The 18,113-nt window shown below is 40.7% G+C and overlaps 1 protein-coding gene across 1 annotated transcript in view; it reads left to right on the top strand.

The window, feature by feature from the left end:
- Positions 1 to 31: 31 nt before the first annotated feature.
- TIPIN (TIMELESS interacting protein) overlaps positions 32 to 18,113 on the top strand; it is a 37,757-nt gene continuing 19,675 nt past the window's right edge. Inside the window, exon 1 of the mRNA XM_081511791.1 lies at positions 32 to 140. The gene's annotated coding sequence lies outside the window, so the exon portion shown is untranslated. The remainder of the gene's footprint in view (positions 141 to 18,113) is intronic.

Genomic DNA, 18,113 nt, shown 5'->3' with positions numbered 1-18,113 from the left:
AAATACGTCACGGGGCGCGGCGCGCTGCCCTGGGGGCGGGGTCCGGCCCTGGCTCCACAGCGCCCTCTGCCGCCTAGAGACTCCCAGGTGGACCCACCGGGAAAGGAGGTCGTGCATCCTGGCTCCCGTAGCTAGTCGAGGTGAGCTTGATCCGTTAGGTCGCCACGTGGTCTCCTCCTCTACGGTGGCTGTAGCCCCAGGGCCGAGTCACAATGATGGAGCTAAAGTAATAAAATGAGTAAAGAAAAAAACCCCTTCCTGTTTCTAGAGGCAGCGTTGGGGAATAGACAACTTGTCAAGAGACTCCTTGTGTGTAGCAAATTGGCAAGTAGAAAGTTAACATGTAAAACGGTAATACACACTACTAGTCTGCTGACAAGGGTACATGGAAATGAGTATTCAGTGCGGATGAGACTTTAAATTGGAGCATTTCTGAGACCAGATAGGGAATATATTTTTAAAACCTTTTGAAAAAAGTCCTTTCAACCAATAATTCCAGTTCTATAAAACTTGAAGAAAAAAGATGTGAATAAAGAGCTTAATAAGATGAAGATGATTTGTGTGATTCAAAATACACATTCAGTTCACCTCTTCCTCTTTCCCTTTCCATTCAGTCCTAAAGGCATTAGGTGTGCAAAACAATGTAAGCATCTACACCCAGTGGTCCAGAGCAGCCCTAGCCACCTAGCCATTTGCAATCTGCAGAGGGTAAAGTTTCCTTTTCATTTTTTAGCTGTTGATGCTGTTTGAATTTTTTGTTATTATGTGTATAATTTATTCAATTTAAAACATATTTTATAAATTGTTTAAAGATTAACATGAGAATGTAAAATTGTGCAGATATTTTGGAAAACAGTTTGCCAGTTCCTCAATTAAATATAGTTACCATATGACCCAGCAATTCCACTCCTATGTGCTCAAGAGAAATGAAAACATAATATCCATACAAAACTTGTACACAAATTTTTATGCAAATGTATGGCAGCATTATTCATAATAGTCAAAAAATGGAGACAACCCAAATGTCCATCAACAGATAAACAAAATGTGGCACATCCATGCAATGGAATATAACTTGACCATAATAAGGAATGAAGTGCTCATCTGTGGCATAGCATTCGTGAACTTTGGAAACATCATGCTAAGTGAAAGAAGCCAACCACAAGACTCCACATATTTTGTTATTTCATTTACATGAAATGTCAAAAATAGGCAACTTTATAGAGCCAGACAGTAGATTAGTGATTGTTTAGGGTTTGATGGGAAAGCTGAGCAAGAAACAGTAGAATGACAGCTAAAGGGTAAAAGCTTTCCAAAAACTAAGATCTTGGCATCCAGTCCCATCACTTCATGGCAAATAGATGAGCAAAAAGTAGAAACAGTGACAGATTTTATTTTGGCCTCCAAAATCACTGCGGATGGTGACTGTAGCCATAAAATAAAAGGATACTAGCTCCTTGGAAGAAAAGCTATGACAAACCTGGATAGCATATTAAAAAGCAGAGACATCACTTTGTCAATATAGATTCATATAGTCAAAGCTTTGGTTTTTCCAGTAGTCAGTTACAAATGTGAGATTTGGACCATAAGAAAGGCCGAATTCCAAAGACTTGATGTGTTTGAACTGTGGTGTTGGAGAAGACTCTTTTGAGAGCCCCTTGGACAGCAAGGAGATCAAACCAGTCAGTCCTAAAGGAAATCAGTCCTGAATATTCATTAGAAGGACTGATGCTGAAGCTCCAATACTTTGGTCACCTGATACAAAGAGCCAACTCATTGGAAAACATCCTGGTGTTGGAAAAGATTGAGGGCAGAAGGAGAAGGGGGCAGCAGAGGATGAGATGCTTAGATAGCATCATTGACTCAATGGACTTGAATTTAAGCAAACTCTGGGAGATAGTGAAGGACAGAAGAGCCTGGCATACTGCAATCCATGGGGTCACAAAAAGTCAGACATGAATCAGTGACTGAACAACACCAACACCATGCAGTGATATGAATGAATCTCATTAACATCCTGTTGGGTAAAAGAAACTAGACATGAGAAATATATATATATGTATATATCATATATATAATACATATATTTACTCAAAACTGACAAATCTAGTCTGTGGAGGTGGAAGCTGGAATAAAGGTTATCCTTGAGGAGGAGAGGAATCGAAAGGTGAGTTGAAGGAGGCTTTGAGGGTGCTGGTAATGTTTGCTTTTAATTTCATGGCTGCAATCACCATCTGCAGTAATTTTGGAGCCCAAAAAAATAAAGTCTGACACTGTTTGCACTGTTCCCCCATCTATTCCCCATGAAGTGATGGGACCGGATGCTATGATCTTAGTTTTCTGAACGTTGAGCTTTAAGCCAACTTTTTCACTCTCCTCTTTCACTTTCATCAAGAGGCTTTTTAGTTCTTCTTCACTTTCTGCCATAAGGGTGGTGTCATCTGCATATCTGAGGTTATTGATATTTCTCCCGGCAATCTTGATTCCAGCCTGTGCTTCTTCCAGCTCAGCGTTTCTCATGATGTACTCTGCATATAAGTTAAATAAGCAGTGTGACAATACACAGCCTTGATGTACTTCTTTTCCTATTTGGAACCAGTCTATTGTTCCATGTCCAGTTCTAACTGTTGCTTCCTGACCTGCATACAGGTTTCTCAAGAGGCAGGTCAGATGGTCTGGTATTCCCATCTCTTTCAGAATTTTCTACATGAAATTAAAAGATGCTTACTCCTTGGAAGGAAAGTTATGACCAACCTAGATAGTATATTAAAAAGCAGAGACATTACTTTGTCAACAAAGGTCCGTCTAGTCAAGGCTATGGTTTTTCCAGTAGTCATGTATGGATGTGAGAGTTGGACTGTGAAGAAAGCTGAGCGCTGAAGAATTGATGGTTTTGAACTGTGGTGTTGGAGAAGACTCTTGAGAGTCCCTTGGACAGCAAGGAGATCCAACCAGTCCATCCTAAAGGAGATCAGTCCTGGGTGTTCATTGGAAGGACTGATGTTGAAGCTGAAACTCCAATATTTTGGCCACCTCATGCGAAGAATTGACTCACTGGAAAAGACCCTGATGCTGGGAAAGATTGGGGGCAGGAGGAGAAGGGGACGATGGAGGATGAGATGGCTGGATGGCATCACCGATTCAATGGACATGAGTTTTGGTAGACTCTGGGAGCTGATGATGGACAGGGAGGCCTGGTGTGCTGTGATTCATGGGGTCGCAAAGAGTTGGACACGACTGAGCGACTGAACTGAACTGAACTGAATGTTTGCTTTATTGCTCTGGGTAGAGATCACAGGAAAGTGTGTTCCACTTATGATTTTTATTATCTTTCAATAAAACAAATGTGTGTTCTGGACCTATGTTACCCCTCAATAAAACAATTACTAGAGAAAAAAAAAAAAGAAATTTACCCAACATCACTAATCATCAAGGAAATGGAAATCAAAACCACAATGAGATATCACCTAATACCTGTTAGAATGGCTATGATCAAAAGAAACAGATAAATGTTGGCAGGGTGTGGAAAAAAGGGAACCCCTGGGCTTTTTGGTGGGAATGCAAATTGATACATCAAAAAACCCCATAAAATTAGTGGAGTTTCTAAAAAAAATGAATAGATCTGCCAAATGATCCAACAATTCCACTCTTGGGTATGTATCCAAAGGAACTGAGATGAGGATCTCATAGAGATCTCTGCACTCCATGTTCAACACAGCCTTATTCACAGTTGTCAAGATACGGAAACAGCCTAAGTGTCCATCAACAGATGAACAGAGGAAGAAGACCTGGAATGGAATATTACTCAGCCATGAGATACAAGGAAATCCTGCCATTTGCAATGATGTGAATGGGCCTTACTCTAAAAGAAATAAGTCAGACAGAGAAAAACAAATACTGTATGATCTCACTTGTATGTGAAATCTATAAAACCCAAACTCAGGGCAACAGTAGAGTAGAGGTTACAAGAAACTTTGGAAGAGGAGATGAGGAGATATTGGTGAAAGGGTACAAACTTCAGTTATAAAATTCACAAGTTCTGAGGACCTGATATAGAGTATGGTATAGCTAATAATACTGCAGCATATAATCGAATGTTGCTCAGTAAATTTTAAATGTTCTCACACAAAACAGAAATGGTCATTATGGAACAGCAAGGAAGGCTTAGTTAATGCTATGGTATAATCATTTTACAATATATTGCTTTGTCAAATCAACGTTTTGTACACAAACTTACACAATGTTATATGTCAATTTAGTTCAGTTCAGTCACTCTGTCGTGTCCGACCGACTCTGTGACCCCATGGATTGCAGCACACCAGGCTTCCCTGTCCATCACCAACACCTGAAGCTTGCTCAAACTTATGTCCATCGAGTCAGTGATGACATCCTCTGTCATCCCCTTCTCCTCCTGTCTTAGGTCTTAGGTCAATTACATCTCCATAAAACATGGGAGAAAAAGAAATCACAAGAAGATTTTTTTTTCCTGTCAGAAAATAGGTTAGACCAACTGAAATGTATTTTTATTTTTTCTATTTCATTTTTCAGATTGAAAGAAAATATAGGCCTTTCTCACATTAAAACATATAGGCCTTCTGAGTATTTTGTGGGTTTAAAAAAAAATTATGTAACTAGTGCCAGCTTAATATGGGGGAAAAAACTAGAATAGTATAAAAAGATAATAAAGAACCATTCATGAAACACTACCATTTACATTATGGAGTCCTGTATTCATGTTAACCATGCTCACACAGTTAATATTTTAAGATCAGTGAACTTTATGATATTATCAGTCTATGAGTTTTATTTTAGCAGCAAGTCCATATTTGCTTCTTACAAATTAAGACCTTTTATTCTCTTATTATGACAAATTCAACTGGGAAATTCAAAATAAAAAACGGTCAAGTTATGGTAAACGAAAGTTAATCCATATGAGGAAATTCCACCTTACGTTTTCCTTTTTTTTTTTTGCCATACTCCAAGTAGCATGTGGGATCTTAGATACCCCACCAGAGATCAGACCCACACACCCTGCAGTGGAAGCTTGGAGTCTTAACCACTGTATCGCCAGGGAATTTCCTTCTTCATTTTTATACCACATTTTCCTACTCTCTAGTCATGAGAGAACTCTGACTTTTTATTAAAGGCTTTTACTATCATTAAAACTCCCTTTGCCTATAATTCATTCTGCAGGGTGGGGCTGACTTTTTTAATGTTTAAATAAACAGCTAAGGAATATAATCCATTGTCTAGATTTTTAAGCTCCTGTGAGTTTGGCAGCTGTTCCTATTGAGTAACTGAGTGAAGGGTCACAGTGGAAAGGGTAACACTACCCTCCCCTCCCCCTTCAGAGGCAGTACATCCACTTTCTCAGTTCTACATGTCAGACATTCCAAATGCAATGAAACCACTGGGTTATTTTGGGAGCCACACTTAATGGTCACTTGCCCTTCCTTTAAAGAAAAGGGTGCCCCAGCAAGGTGAGGGGTGATACAATTTCAGTTGTTCTCTAAGGATGTGGCTTCAACCAGACAGGATGTCAGATCTGGCACCTTTTTTTGGAGGGGAGTGGGGGTAGGGACCTCACCCTGGCTTGGCATCCGTGAGAGATGTGCTACTTTGCTTTTCTCCCTTGAGGAGCACAATGAAAGAAGATATACTTGGGACATACCAGCTTCCTCGAGGGCAGCTGTGGGGAAGGAAGTCTTCACTTCCTTTGCAATCACAGTCCAGGATCCCGGATATTCTTAATCTCGAATCTGATCTGAGATGAAACAAATCTTTCCCAGAACATTTATTTGAATGCTTGTCATCACTGGTCAGTTTTTTTTTTTTTTCATTTTTACTTCTACTCAACGGAAAACCCCAGCATCATCCTTTTCCCGTCAAGTGCTTTACAAAGATTACAGGCAGGAAATTTAAAATGAGAGTGACCATTTAATCTACAGATTTGAGAGCTATGATAAGAGAACACAGGGCTTACACAGGTAGAGTCATCGTGACATCTATCAATCTTTTTATAATTCACACTCCTGCTCAGAGGCCAGGTCACCTTGTAGAGAGCTTAGAATTTGTCTAAAGAGAGTTTCATCCCCAACAATTAACAGTGCGTGACGCGTAGTCTCAGGTTTATGTATGTTTTAAGATATTTTAAATTATACTAATTGGTACATCAGTGTGTTTTAGCTCAATTGGAAAAGAATCTACCTGCAATGCAGGAAACCCCGGTTCGATTCCTGGGTCAGGAAGATCCTCTGGAGAAGGGATAGGCTACCCACTCAGTATTCTTGGGTTTCCCTTGTGGTTCAGCTGGTAAAGAAACCACCCGCAAAGTGGGAGACTTGGGTTCACTCCCTGGGTTGGGAAGATCCCCTGGAGAAGGGAAAGGCTACCCACTCCAAGATTCTGGCCTAGAGAATTCTGTGGACTGTATAGTCCATGGGGTCGCAAAGAATCAGAAACAACTGAGTGACTTTCACTTTCACTTTTCACTTCATACTCCCAGGGAGCAAGGAATCTCTTCTCTGTGACGTTCCAGATTGTTTTCATTGTACAGTCTCATAAAACATAAAGTATTATTATTGTTATCATACTGATAGCAATTTGGTGTCATTATAATTACTACTGAGCCATACTGCTATTTATTCTTGCTCCTTCGTGTGCTTTCTCTGAATAGATAGACCTTTATAACTAGATCCTTGTTTGGTACCCAATATGGGAGAAGGCCATGACACCCCACTCCAGTACTCTTGCCTGGAAAATCCCATGGACGAAGGAGCCTGGTAGGCTGCAGTCCATGGGGTCGGAAAGAGTCAGACACGACTGAGCGACTTCACTTTCACTTTTCCCTTTCATGCACTGGAGAAGGAAATGGCAGCCCACTCCAGTATTCTTGCCTGGAGAATCCCGGGGACGGCGGAGCCTGGTGGGCTGCTGTCTATGGGGTCGCACAGAGTCGGACACGACTGAAGCGACTTAGCAGCAGCATGGGTTTCTGTGTAAAGAGAGTGGGAGACAGTTCATTTTAGAACTTTAGAGCTTGAATTAAATAGTAAAACTGAGCCTTGGAGGGTTTAGTGGTGTCCTTTGTGGTCACATAGCTAGTTAGGGGTAGAACAGGAACACATCTAATTCCCAGGTTAACGATCTTCTAGAACCTCTTGGAACCTTGCCGAATAATAGATAGGTAAAATTTGTTTTATTTGATAGTCATCAGGTAAGTTTGGCTGTGACATTTTCAAGTATCTCCAATTATAATGACACTAAAGATCTTGATCTTTAACGTAAATAACGTAAAGATCTTTATCTTTATCATAAATAACGACAATATGATTGTTCCTTTATCTACCACCTCTTTCTCTAATTTTCATTCTTACCTTCAATTTCAAATATGGCTTCAAACCATATTTGGCATAAGTTCAATGGTTTGAGTAGATTGTAATCCACGTTTTTGAGTTCTACAAATCTGGGGCCAAACTTAGAAACTGACAAAACTCAATGTCATTCAAACTTAGTTTAAAAACCGTTGGGGAAAAAAAGCAATTTCATACAATGTCCATAATGCATACAATTCAAATTTATTTTAGAGAAATAATCAGAGATGTGCACAAAGATTTATATATAACAGAGATGTGTATTTCAGCATTACTCATAATAACAAGCTGTAAACACAAATTAATTTTTCTTTTATACTAACTTTGCTCTCTTTTGTTGAATTCAGTGTTTTTTCCCCATTCCCCGCTCCCCATCTTGGAAGAAAAAAATCAAGAATTTGTTAACAGTAATTACCTTTAGAAAGAAAGACTTACCAAGTGGGAAGAAAAGCTTTTACTTTTCATTTTGTACTTTTTTTATCTTGTTAGATTTTTCTGTCCATATAAATGAACTGCTTTTTTTTTTTCATTTTCTTTGAAAATGTCAACAGGTATTTCCTAGGCAGGAAGATAATGGCAATTTTTGTTTCCCTTCTTTGAATTTCTCTGTGCTAAAAAAGTAATAAATTATGTTATCTTAAGAAATTAATGGCCCAAAATAGAGGATTTTATGATACATCTACATGATGAAACTTAGTGCATCGGTTTAAAAATCTCTCTTTAAAAGAGTGATGTCACGGCAGGGGAAAATGCTCCAAAAATAGTGACAAAAGCACTTATAAAAATTATATACATATGAGCACCATTTTATTAAAAAGCAGAGACATTACTTTGTCAACAAAGGTCCGTCTGGTCAAGGCTATGGTTTTTCTAGTAGTCATGTATGGATGTGAGAGTTGGACGATAAAGAAAGTTGAGTGCCAAAGAATTGATGCTTTTGAACTGTGGTGTTGGAGAAGACTCTTGAGAGTCCCTTGGACAGCAAGGAGATCCAACCAGTCCATCCTAAAGGAGATCAGTCCTGGGTGTTCATTGGAAGGACTGATGTTGAAGCTGAGACTCCAACACTTTGGTCACCTGATGCAAAGAGCTGAATCATTTGAAAAGACCCTGATGCTGGGAAAGATGGAGGGCAGGAGGAGAAGGGGACGACAGAGGATGAGATGGTTGGATGGCATCACCGACACAATGGACATGGGTCTGGACAAACTCCGGGAGTTGGTGATGGACAGGGAGGCCTGGCGTGCTGCCGTTCATGGGATCGCAGAATCGGACACAACTGGGCGACTGAACTGAACCATTTTATTATTAAAATACAGTGTAAATATATATGATGGATAGAGAGAGGGAGAGATTGAGAGAGAGAGAAGACAAAGGAAATATTTCAAGATGCTAACAGTGTTTATTTCTAGGAGGTAAAATTATAGAGAAGGAAATGGCAACCCACTCCAGTATTCTTGCCTGGAAAATTCCATGGACAGAGGAGCGTGGCAGGCTACAGGGGCTACAGTTCATGGGGTTGTAAAGAGTCAGACATGAGTGAGTGACTAAGTACACAAAAGTGTGGGTGAGATTATTTTATTTTTTATTTTGTGCTTTTCAGTGTTTTCCAGATTTTGTTGGTGAGTATTTGTTAGTTGATAGTGCCTCAGAGGGCTTCCCTGGTAGCTCAGATGGTAAAGATTCTGCCTACAATGCAGGAGACCCCAGTTTGATTCCTGGGTCGGGAAGATCCCCTGGAGAAGGGATAGGCTACCCACTCCAGTACTCATGGGCTTCCCTGGTGGCTCAGACAGTAAAGAATCTGCCTGCAATGCAGGAACCTGGCTTCAATCCCTGGATTGGGAAGATCCCCTGAAGAAGGGAAAGTCTACCCACTCCAGTATTCTGGCCTGGAGAATCCCCATGGACAAAGGAGCCTGGCGGGCTACAGTCCATGGGGTCACAAAGAGTCGGACACGACCAAGCACAGGCACAGTGCCTCAGACTCTGTCCCTTTTTTGTCTACACTCTCTGCTACATGCTCCAACATCTTTATGCTGATGAGTTCCCAATTTTTTTACTGCTGGTCTAGACCTCTCCTCCTGGGTTTCAGACATGAATGTGTGCTAAGTCACTTTAATTGTGTCCGACTCTTTGTGAGCCCATGAACTGTAGCCCACAAGACTCCTCTGTCCATGGGATTCTCCAGGCAAGAATATTGGAATGGGTCATCATGCTCTCCTCCAGGGAATCTTCTGGACCCAGGAACTGAACCCACATCTCTTATGCCTCCTGCACTGGCTGCCATGTTCTTTACCACTAGTGATACCTGGGAAGCCCCCTGAGTTTCAGACATATACAGCCAACTGCCTCCTTGGAATTTCTAGTACTTGGATGTCTCGGTGGGCATCACAAACTCAAAACATTTCAACTGGAGCACTTGATTCCACTCCCTCACCCCGCTCTAACCATCCTGTTTCCTCTCTTTGAAGCACCACCCACATCCAAACTGTGAAAAAACTGCAGAGTCCTTCCTGGCCTTGGGCTTCAGAGCCTCCACCATGGCCCCTGTCTGACCATACCGCCTACCACACTGCGAGGAGTCCTCAGGACCAAAGGGTCATGCCTGCACAGAGTCTAGTCTACTTCTAGACCATTCTCTGGTTCCCCAAGACTCCAGAATTTCCTGCCCAAACAGTTCAGGGCCTCTTTCCCTGGTCCACCTTCCTGAGAACAGAGTGACATACTGCACCCAGTTGTAGACTCCCCCAGGCCTAAGAGGGGCCAAGGAACTATTTGAGGAGGTGTGGATAGAGCTTGACTCGTGGGCTGGATGTCCACGCACCTGGGGGTGAAGGCCCTTGCAGTATATGATGGAGTTGGAGGGGAGAAGAGAAGGGGCAGCAGTGAGAAGAAAGCTAGGGGCCAGCTCTTCCTATGGTGCATTCTAGCTCTCTAGGAAATTTGAGAAATCTCAATTCCAACCTGGACTCCCATATTATTGTGAAAGTATATTTCTCAAGATAGGAGGACAGAACATTTTATTTGATGACCTGAAGCTTAATGTATCATTTTTGCATGAGTAAGCATTTGGTATTGGGCGTCCATGTGGCCTCTCGCCCTGGGTCCTGCAAACATCAGGGGCGGGGCTGCCTATAAGTTCTGTCTCCCAAACATAGGAATCCTAACTGGCCCTCTGCTTTCACTCTGGCCTCCTGAAGGTCCATTCTCCATAGAGCAGCTCAAGGACCTTAACAAACACACATTAGTCTCTTTTCAAGGCCCACTGGTGGCTCCAGTTCCAAAACCCTCATCAGACTTTTCAGCTCTGCCTCCATCAGACCTCACTTCATTCTACTTTCCCACTTAGTCACCAAACTCTGGCCACCATGACCTTCTTTCCTCCTTCTGAACACAGATGTCGTTCCTGTTTACTCAGTGTGGAGACCTTATGCTTGGCCGCCTACTTCTTGCTATGCGCTGTGCCCAAGTGTTGCTTCCTCATCCTCACTACGTTGTCCCTATAGTCACTCTTTGTCACAATACCACTTTGTTTTCTTCTTTCATTATCTTCTTTGTTTATTTACTGGCTTATTTTTTGGTTCCCTGTTGGTTTACCTCATCAGTTGTATTGGCCATTTTGTCACTGGCTCTGAGAACCATACCTGGCATATAGACAGTAAATATTTGTTAAATGGGTAAATTTGTCCCTTCTCTTTCTTAACAGATCCAGTAAACAATGTCTAAGGGCATATAAATTAAGTACCACGATCCAGTGTGATCTCTGCTTTATAGAAGATATTGGTAGCCAGAAAAGCTTGGGTTACAGTACAGATCAATGGTGAATATTAAACCATAGCCAGGTCTAGTGTCTCACCTGCTCAGGCTCTTTCCATAGCAATAAGTTACCTCCCTGAGGCTTCACTGAAACCAAAGAATCGGTCCTCCATATGTAGTTTTCTATAGTCTTTGTAAAACTATCTATTGAATCGTCCTGTAATAGAGAAGGAAAAATCCTTATCGAGTTTCTAAAAAGCTCCATCTGTAACGTAATACAATGCCCTCTCTTTTTTTATCCTTTTCTTTTGGCTGCACCTCATGACATGCAGAACTTCCCCAACCAGGAATTGAACCCAGGCCCCATGTGTTGGAAGCACAGAGTATTAACCACTGGACCACCAGGAAAGTCCCCATGCAAAACCTTCTTAAAAAAAGAAATATTTCTAGGCTTTCACTCAAAACTTCCTTTCATAACTTTTCTGTCCTCATAGGCAATAAAAAAGATGTCATTTTTTTCACATGAAATCATTTTGTTTTACTTCAAGCCTTTTGGCCATTTGCAATGTAAACATAAAAAGAAGCATTCTTATTTTGAAGGATTAAGACTACTGATTATAAAATGAAATAATCAGTCAATTCACATGGTCCTTATTCCTCTTCTTCTAACAATTGTGGCACTTCTTTTTTTGTTTGGTTTTGGTTTGGTTTTATTTGTGTTAAAATACAAAAAAATGAAGAAAAAAAACGGATTACTCCTTCACTTGCTGTAAGGTGCTGTGCTGTGCTTAGTCGCTCGTTGTGTCTGACTCTTTGTGACCCCATAGACTGTAGCTTACCACACTTCACTGTCCATGGGGATTCTTCAGGCAAGAATACTGGAGTGGGTTGCCATGCCCTCCTCCAGGAGATCTTCCCTGCCCAGGGATCGAACCCAGACCTCCCGCACTGCAGTGGATTCTTCACCATCTGAGCCACCAGGGAAGCCCTTCTATAAGATAACAGGTCCCAAATTCAGTGCTATATACCTTTTAGAACTGGGAACTCACTAAATACATTCAAATTAGTTTAAATTCTATTGAGGGAATTTTCTTCTATATTTTTTAAACATTTCTTATACTTTAAGCTTTTTTTTTTTTTTACAGCTCTATTGAGACATAATCATATGATAGGTGGCATACATGGAAAAAATAACATTTGAACAATTTTGACATATGTGGAGAAACCATCACCACAATCAAGATAATAAACACATCCACTGCCTCCCAACAGTTTCCTTGTGCCCCTTCAGAATTCTGCCCCTCTGCATCTGCCCATTGCCCCTACTATAATTTTCATTTTTTAAATTTTATTTATTTTACATTTTATTGGAGGGGCTTCCCTGGTGGCTCAGACAGTAAAGAATCTGCTTGCAGTGAAGGAGACCCATTTCGATCCCTGGATCGAGAAGATCCCCTGGAGAAGGAAATGGCTACCCACTCCAGTATTCTTACCTGGAGAATCCCATGGACAGAGGAGCCCGGCAGGCTATGTATGGTCCATGGGGTCGCAGAGTCGGACACCACTGAGCACCTAACACTCTTCACTTTCATAGTTGAATTACTAGGTTGTGTTTAATTTCTACTGTTCAACAGTGACTCAATTATGCAAATTTTTTTCATTATGGTTTATCCCATGATATTGAACATAATTCCCTATGCTATACAGTTGGACCTTTTATATCTATCCTATATATAACTAGAATTTTGTGTTAATGGAATTTTATGGTATGTACTCCTTAATGTGCTTTTACTGAGGAGAGAGTGTCTGGCTTCTTTCACTGAGCATACTTGCTGAGGTTTACCCATGTAGTTGTGTGTGTCAGTAGCTCATTGATTGCTAAGGAGTAAGTCATTTTATTGACACATCATAATTAGTTTATTCACCTTTTGATGGATATTTGTATTGTTTCTATTTTTTTGGATATTACAAATAAAGCTTCTATAAACATCTATGTACAAGTTGTTATATGTATATGTTTTCATTTCTCTCTAGATACTCAAGAGTACAATGGCTGTGTCACATGGTAGGTGTATGTTAAACTTTTAAAGAAATTTCAAAACTATTTTCCAAAGTGTTTAAACTATTTTAGGGAATTCCCTACTGGTCCAGTGGATGGAAATCTGCGCTTTCACTGCTGAGGGCCCTGGTTTAATCTCTGGTTGGGGAACTCAGATCCCACAAGCTATATGACACAGATTAAAAAATTTTTTAAATAAATAAAAATGCAATACAGTGAATTTTTTTTTAAGCTATTTTACATCCCATCAGCAATGTAGGGGAGTTCCAGGTGTTCTACATCTTTGCCAGTATCTGGTATGATTAGTCCTTTAAAATATGTGTTGTTCTAGTGGATGCATACTGGTACCTCATTGTGGTTTTAATTCATACGTTTCTACTGACTAATGTGGGCTTCCCAGGTGGCTCAGTGATAAAGAATCCACCTGCCAATGCAGGAGACACAGGAGATGCAGGTTTGATTCCTGGGTTGGGAAGATCTCCTGGAAAAGGAAATGGCAACCCACCAGCAGAGTCAACTGAGAGACTGGGCATGCACACACTGACTAATGATTTTGAGCATTTTTTACATGCTTATTTGATATCCATATATATATTCTTTGGTGACGTGAATATTTAAACCTTTTGCGCATTTTGAACTGGGTTGTTTGTCTTATTATTGAGGTTTGTTTTTTAAAAAGTTCTTTATGTACTTTAGATAAAAATCCTTTGTCAAATATGTGATTTGCAGCTTCCCTGGTGGCTCAGGTGGTAAAGAATCTGCCTGCAATGCAGGAGACACAGGTGCGATCCCTGAGTAGGGAAGATCCCCTGGAGAAGGGAATGGCAACCCACTCCAGTACCCTTGCCTGGAGAATTCCATGGACAGAGGAGCCTAGTGGCCTACAGTCCATGGGGTTGCAAAGAGTCGGACACGACTGAACAACTAACATTTTCACACTTTCACTTTCTCCTTGCCTGAGGTTTGTCTTTTCATTTATTTTTTTTGAAGAGCGAAAGTTTTTCATTTTGATGAAGTTGGGGTTTTTTTGGTATTCTATCTTGGAAACTTTTGCCATTCAAATGTCATCAGGAAAAATTTCTTTCATATTTTGAATAACATCTCTTAAGCCTTGAGTCTTCAAAATATGCTCCTGGGTCATGAAAACACTGAAGGAAGAGCTCCCCAGCTCCCTCACCTGGTGAAAGCTCTTTTTAAAGCATTTGAACCTAAAACATTTTAAAATTATGAAAGTATCAAAAGTGATCTAAAACATTTTTCTTTTTTTCAAATATTTTTTTCAGAAGTGCAAAATACCTTACTATTGGGAACACAGAAGAAATAATTGTAAAAATATGAGATGTGAAAGTCAAATATTGCTGGTCTCAGTCTTTAAGATGACTTGCTTCTAGTCCACCACACCTGGAGTATGTTTCTGTTTGAATGGAGGTTCTGTTGATTGGAAGAACATTTTACTACCTTCATCGATAGCACTAAAGTCCTCTTAGGGAAAGAAGCATTCTTGCTGGGAAGAATATTGTATTTTAATAAGTGCTTGAAGTTGGTGAACACCCACAGACACTGCCTCCTATCCTTATCCTGAGGCTGTCAATTGGTGCCAAGCTTAAGAAAATGGAAGCATGTTCTCCATAACAGAGGAGATGGGAAGGAGAGAGAAAAGGGGAGAAAGTGGCACGGAGATAAAAGCTTTGCCAGATACGACGTAACTCTTTTCTAAGAATCCCACAAAGTGGGGTACATCTACTGAATGAGTGACTTTTACTGTTATAACTGTAGAAAGGGCATAAACTGAAACAATTCAGAACAGAAATAAGATGTGAGATTCAGGAGCTCAGAGTCCCAGATGACCCTGAGGACCTTGGTCTCACTGGGATTTACAAAAATCTTGGGAAGGGCCTCAACTTCCACAGAAAATGAAGTGATGGGTATTTGAGTTCATCTCCTTACTCCTCATTTGACCTTTGAGGAGTAAGGAGACCTCAGTTGGTATCCTGGACCTTTGCATGGTACAACCTCCAATATCACAAATTTAAAACACTCTATCCTTTGACCAAAATGGGCTTGATCTGATCAGTGACATGAAGAGATCTTAAATCCCTGCCCAGAAATTGAACCTGAGTAGCCTGGATGAAAACTGAGAATCCTAGCCATCAGATCAACAAAGGAGAGAGACAAGAAGCTATTTTTCCTGGGATCTTTGTCCCCAATGAAAAATGCATTTCTCAAGGAGGCAAAAACTGAAAATGCAGGTGCAAAGTTTATCATTAGAGACATACCACAACAACACGTGGGAAAGCACACAGATAAACAATTTATCTAGTTAAGACAGAAGCAAGGCAGACATGTACACCCAGAGAGAAAGTGTGTGGGCATCCCCCCAAGTAAGGAGGAGTGCACTAAATAGGCAGTTAAGTCATTTATATATGGCAGTTTTTCTGGGTCTTTATCTTCCCTTTGGCCAATTGTCTGGTTTCTTTTTCCACACCTGACCTGTCCTAGGACCGCCCCTGACATGTGTGGGCAACATTTTCTCAAGGTGGATTTCAGCCCAGAGGCCTATGGGGTCGCATATTAGCATCACATATTATGGGGCGGTGCCCTCCCCTTTTGACCCTCAAGGAGCCTTTCTGCACATGTGAAATGTCTCCCTTGCCCCAAGGGTGGAAAATATATGACCTCCTGATCCTTTATTCAAACAAGGCTTAGCCTCTCTTTGTTACTACCAAGACTATTATCTTAAGGAGTCCACAGGAGACAAAGCCTGGCTATTTACCCTGTTTCAGTTGTTAATTCCATTTCAGAGAGCAAACAGGAGGCTGGTTGTAAATATCTAACCTGGAACCCACCTATTATCCACTTCAATAAATGCATACAGGAGGCCAGTTGTAAGTGTCCAGCCTGAAGCCCCTCTTTTTCTTATCCCAAGAAACGTAAACAGAAACCCAGTTGTAAATGCCTAGCCTGGGGCCTATCTGTCTTCTGTCTCAGGCTTACTTGCTCAAGTGCTCTCCTAGAAACAAACCATAGGCCCCATCCAGAGCTCAACTTCAATTAAGTCCCAACCTTCACTCAGTCTCCTTCTGTCATTACTCCATCCAGTTCAGACTTTAAGGTTCATCATTTCCTGCAAATACTTCAAATCTCTTGTCCCTTTTTCCTTCCGTTGCATTTACCTAGGAAAACTTCAGCCATGGAGTGACTTAATCATCTTCTCTGATCCATAACTTCCTATCAAAAACCTAATAACACACCTATATCTAAATGCTTCATCCTGCATATTAGAGTGGAGAGAAGTGTTGCCATCAAAGGCTATCTCCTTCTGAGACTTTCCTGGTGGTCCAGTGATTAAGAGTCCATGCTTCCAATGCAGGGGGCATGGGTTCAGTCCCTGGTGGGGGAACTAAGATCCGCATGTTGTGCAGTGGGGAAAAAAAAAAATTAAAATCTCAAAGGCTTACCCTTCCAATGTCTGCTCAAGGTCTTTGTTCCTTTGATACATAAAAAATACATATGTAACAATACATATCTAAGAATGCGTATATAAAATACATATACAAGAATCTAAACCGCATTGTTCTGTCCAGAGTTGCAAAAAGTCTCAGACCATTTCAAATGTTTATCAATAAGAGACTAGTTAAATAAATTGTTATACATTCAGTAAAGAATCATACAGAGCAATAAAAATTTTCTAAACTACAGCTGTGTGAAACAATCCAGAAGAACCACCAGATAAAATATGAAATTAGGAAAGTAAGCCCAAGCAGACTGCCTACAGTTTGATATAAGTTTTTATAAAACTCAAAACAGGCAATATTGAACAACATATTGCTTATATTGTTCAGGCCTATAACTATAGACAAAAACTATTTTTAAAAGGAATGATGGATACAAAATTCAGGATAATGGTGATCTCAGTAGGAAGGAGAATCAGAGAAGGGATAAAAAGATATTAGATGTTGGTATGCATGGCAGATAGAAGGGGAAAAAGTGGAAGTAGTGACAGATTTCCTCTTTTTGGGCTCCAAAATCACTGTGGACAGTGACTAGCAGCCATGAAATCAGAAGATGATCGCTTCTTGGAAGGAAAGCAATGACAAACCTAGATAGTGTGTTGAAAAGCAGAGACATTACTCTGCCAACAAAGATCCGGATGGTCAAGGCTATGGTCTCTCCAGTGGTCACGATGGTTGGAGAGGTGGACTGTAAAGAAGGCAGAACGCCAAAGAATTCATGCCTTCAAATTGTGGTGCTAGAGAAGACTCCTGAGAGTCCCTTGGACAGCAAGGAGGTCAAACCAGTCAATCTTAGGGGAGATCAGCCCTGAATATTCACTGGAGGGACTGATGCTGAAGCTGAAGCTCCAGTACTTTGGTCATCTGATGTGAACAGATGACTCATTAAAAGTCCTTGATGCTGGGAAAGATGGAGGAGAGAAGGAGAAGAGGGCATCAGAGGCTGAAGTGGCTGGACAGGATCACTGATGCAATGAACATGAACTTTGGCAAACTCCGGGAGATGGTGAGGGACAGGAAGGCCTGCTGCAGTCCGTGGGGTCACAAAGAATCAGACATGACTAGATGACTGAATAACAACAACAATAAGATGTTGGCTAGTTCTTAGATTGGATGGTATGGTCACAGATTTGTATATTCTATTATTGTGCTTTGTAATATACATAAACATTATATATTATTCTTTAGGTATCAAATATTATGTAAAAACAAGATTTAAAAATTTTTAGGAGCTATGAAAAAAATTATGATGAGATCTCTCCATTTAAAATAGCTATCCCACCTTTATTTCCCCAACATTTTTTTGCGGGGTGGGGGGTGGTTGGCGGGGGCTTCCCTTGTGGCTCAGATGGTAAAGAATCTGCCTGCAATGTGGGAGACCATGAATTCAATCTCTGGGTCGGGAAGATA

The sequence above is a fragment of the Giraffa tippelskirchi genome, chromosome 7, assembly GCF_054371585.1.
Source record: "Giraffa tippelskirchi isolate mGirTip1 chromosome 7, T2T-mGirTip1v1.2.pri, whole genome shotgun sequence".
Taxonomy (NCBI): domain Eukaryota; kingdom Metazoa; phylum Chordata; class Mammalia; order Artiodactyla; family Giraffidae; genus Giraffa; species Giraffa tippelskirchi.
The sequence above is the reverse complement of the archived record's forward strand: the minus strand, read 5'-3'. Positions and strand labels throughout refer to the sequence as shown.